This window comes from Drosophila mojavensis, unplaced genomic scaffold (assembly GCF_018153725.1).
Source record: "Drosophila mojavensis isolate 15081-1352.22 unplaced genomic scaffold, ASM1815372v1 contig_19, whole genome shotgun sequence".
NCBI lineage: Eukaryota > Metazoa > Arthropoda > Insecta > Diptera > Drosophilidae > Drosophila > Drosophila mojavensis.
Window position 1 is genome coordinate 1,375,589 of NW_025318726.1, and position 4,412 is coordinate 1,380,000.

The following is a 4,412-nucleotide window of genomic DNA, read 5'->3' on the forward strand; positions in this document are numbered from 1 at the left end:
CTCTGGCTGTAGTCTGGCTCCTGGCTCTTGGCTCTTGGCTCTCGGCGTTCATTGAAGCGCGAAAATGGATTTGTTTTTTACGACTTGATTATTATGACTGCGTTTGATTACAAATATTGCGGCCCCAAAAGTCGTTCGCTTCTCTTTTTACGTTGCTCACTGGAGTTGTAAATGGTTTTGATTTTGATTTTGATTCGGATTCTGATTTGGATTTGCTTCAGCTTTGAATCTCCTTTCTTGCTTATGTTTATTAATGAGACATCATCGTTTGCAGGCAACGCATCGTTTGTGCACTCAACCAGGCAAATAACATACAACAACAACAAAATGTCTACAACATGATTGTACAGACTCTCGGAAGACTTCTCTCACTGAAGAGATTTCAGAGTAACCTAATTAAATGGAAATAGTTTACTAGGTAGAGCTTTTTTTATTCAGCTCTGTTGCAATAATTTTAAAGAAATATATGATAATTATATTGGTTAATTATTAGTAATTATTGGCTTATTATTAGTAATTGGTACATGGAACAACTAATGCTAAAGATATTCAAGAATTCACACAATTATGCTGTGTAATTACACAAGCCTACGTGATTTAGTAAGTTGTCTGTACTCTTTAGTAGTCAGATACTAAGAGCGAAATGCATTTGTTCTTGATTTCATCATTTCATCAATTAAATATCAGCCTGTGTAATCCGAAAGTATGTATATTAAGGATGAGTAATTTCGAATTATAAAATAATCCGTATATGGAATTTAATTTTTTGATTGAAATTCCTAATTGCTTTTCAACTACATGTCATACTAGCGTTGGCTCAGCATTTTGAGATAGTTCAACCTTACAACTGGGGACTTAGAGCTAGATGAGCTAGTAAATTGAAGTAAACTTTCTTTCTATAGCATCTGCGGAGACCCGTGCCAAGCGAGCTTTCTGTGGAAGGCGATCAACACACAGAAAGCTCCGCGGCCCAAGCCACTGAATGAGCTTTTACATGCGAGCTTTCTTAATTATATTCTTATTCCCTTCTAACTTACTTTGGCTGGTGTCAGCGAGCGCGGCAGAGCTTATAAAACGACGCTTGAATAAGTGAAGTTATAATTTGTAAAGAAACTTAATAACTAATAATTGAATTTACTTAAACACGGGTTATTACAGTCTCCATTCAGCCGTCACCTTATGCCTAAGTACAATATGCAAGACACAGAAAAATATTTATAATCTGCGGAATTTGAGCAAGCTATAAACATTTGGTTCCATTTACTAACAGACGAGAGACTACAGATATATCCATTTATATATGTGCTTTTGCCAATACAAGTTTTAATGTTGCTTCTGCTTTAATAACTCCAATTCATTAATCAAGCTAAAATTCTTACATTCATAAATAAAATTCAGATTGAATAGTTTCAGTTCCTTAATCAGCTTTTGGCCCTAAAATGCATTCATTCATAAATAAAAGTTAGATTGAAGTTGTGTTTCTTGTGACATTTTTCCTGATTGACTTTGCATTCTTAAAAAAAAGAAGAAGAGAACGACTCAGGTGCAATCGCAATTGCAATTGCAATTTTCGCCTGTTTCTTTGCTGAATTTGAAATGAAAGATTCAAAGGACGCATTCCAGCCAGCCAGGGCAATCAAGGAAACAAAGCTGCAAGTCGACCGAGCACAATATAAAGAAACAATTTTCCTGTGACCGAGGCGAGTGCGAGTGCAATGAAATAAAATTAAATCTGCAATTTTGAGGTTTTGTTGTTTGGGCCATAAAAAGCGTCTGGCTTAAAGCCGGCTGCGGTCGTACTGGGGACGTATTTACCTTTGGCCCAGCTAAATGGCCAGCATTGTCGAGACGCTGCCAAGGCGAACCGAAGACATGCAAAAACTTCCAACAGCCAACTTGATTAAAAATGAAACAACTTTCAGCCCAGCTCAGCGCAGCTCGGGCCAGCCCTGGGGAGGCATCCGGGCCGCTGCCAATGGACGCTTTATAGGACTTTCACTTCAAGTTGCGGGCCATCATAAAATTATACTCGATGTTACAGGCGAAACTGCTGTTCAGCTGCCAGATAAGTCCGTAAAGGAAATCACTTGCAGCATAATTGAAAGTGCGACGCTTCGTGGCGGAATCAATGGAGGCCAGGGCTTTGGTTACGCAGCGGCGCATAATTTCATGTGAAATGTCTAAAGTCAATTTCAATTCAAAACTTAAACGGCCCGCAAGGTGGCTCCGGCTCCGGCTCCGGCTTATCAGCTAGACAAAGGCTTGCGCCACGGGATGAGTGATGGGCGTGCCAAGACATTTGTGCTCCAGTTCCAGGCGAGATAAGATAACAACGGCCCCAGCTCTGGCAGCCTGCCTGCCGCTGGCAATTCCAATGAAAAATGAGTTAATTAAAGCCACGTTGGCAGTGCCTCGGCCTCGGCTAAGATCAAATTCTTTGGGCCTATAAAGTTTCAGATAAAACTCGAAAATGCTAAACAGTCACGCTTGTTGTCCGAGCTGCTTATTAAATCAAGTTAAGAACTTTTAGAGCCGCAATAAAAGTGTCAAAGATTATGGCATAGTTATAGGCGCGCAAAGTGTCGAAGGGCGTCGGGGGGGGAGTCGAAGGGGTGTCCTGCTGTCCTGGGTAGCCTGTGGTGCAAGTCTATGAGGATAAAGCAATTAAATTCGCTTTAATTACGACGCATTTTTGTTTTCGCCAGCGCACCAGGATGTTTGTTAATTTCATCGCCTCATGCGGCTCAGATAAAATGGCAGTGAAACGCGCAGAGCCGGAAAATTTTTGTGACCAAAGTCGCCATCGCTCGTACCGCCCGCCGCCCCCTGCTTGCCGCCTTCGCAGGTCGCAGCTCGTGCTCTTTGCTCGTTTTGCATGCGCAGCATTTGTTGGGTTGAGATTGGGTCTTGCGGTGCCAGGGACTGGCATGTTTATCTGCACTCAGACAGATACGCCGCATGTCGAGCAGTGGTAGCTGGAACACCAACCAAAGCTGCAGCTGGAGCTGGAGCTGGAGCTGTGGCTGTAGCTGTAGCTGGAGAGGAAGCTCCGGCCGGGTAGTGTGTGCAAATGTTGTGCGAGCCATTAATCACACGATTTCATGAATACATCAGCCAGTGAAGCACAGAGCCCAGGCCGGGATATGTACAGAGCGGCAGCCAGACGACGATGACGACGACAGCGCAGAGCACAGGCTGCAGCAGCAGCAGCAGCAGCAGGACTCGAGGCAGCCACAGCCACAGCCGCAGCCGCAGCCACAGTCACAGCCCGGACGAACATAAACGCAACAAAACGAAATGACTCAAAAATCTTATTTTCAGCTCATGTTGTGCTCGTTTGGTATTTTCTTCTTCTTTTTTTTCTGTTACTGCTGCTGCCGCTCCTGCTACTACTCCTGCTACTGCTCCTGCCTCCCATTGTGTGTGCGCCGCGATGGGCTATGCGTATGTGAATGTGAATGGGGTTGGGGCTGGGGGTGAGCTGGGCTCATATCACATGCGTCCATGCAAAGCATTTCGGTTTGTCCGGGGCTAAGGTGACGCCCGGCTGTGTGAGATGCTAGTTGCATTAATGACATCAGCAGCGACCGGAGACGCACAAGTCGAAGTCAGAAGCAGTCGCTCAAACGGGCTGCGACTGGAGCTGGAGATGGGGATGGAGATGGAGATGGGGATGGGATTGGAACTGGGCCTGTGGCTGTCAGTGGAGCCATTTTCTGGTAACGAATTCTGGACAGACCTAAGCCTTTGGCTGTCCTTTGGCTCTGTCTCTGCCGCTGCTCTACCTCTGCCTCTGCCTCCGCCCCTTTTGCTGAGTTCGCCTCCTGGTTAGTTGGCAGCTCAAAAATGTTCGTTTTCGCCGTTGTCGTCGTTGGCCACGTTGGGCGTGTGTGGCACAGGCGGAGCATTAAGCTCTTGACTTGTAGTCCAGCTGCCCCACCCAGCTGGCTACCCTCTGCCATGGCATGCAGCTGGGCGTTCGTCAAACTGCGTTTTGTGTGCGTCCGAGAGACGTTGGCCAGGCCATTAAGCGAGTGTTTAGTCGGAGCAAAAAATGCAGCCTCAATGACTGATGGGTATTTCATTAGTGAGCCTTAAACACCGCCTGGCAGGACTTTAACTTGAGCAGCCTCTTTGCTGCATGCATTAGCATGCGCATGGCTCTTCCAGCAGGAAGCTAATTAAGCATGCGAATGCGCAAAAGTTCGCTGCCAGCAAAGTTATGCCAATTGGAGTGCGCATTTCGCAAAAATCCCTGTTTCACATTCGTTCTGATAAACATGCCAAACAAGTTGCGGAATACTCACATATACACACACACACACACACACACGAACACAGCGCTCGCTTCCTGCCAGCGCATAAACAACGCACTCAAGCTCGTTTCCGTTGGAGACAAAAGTTTTCTTCGG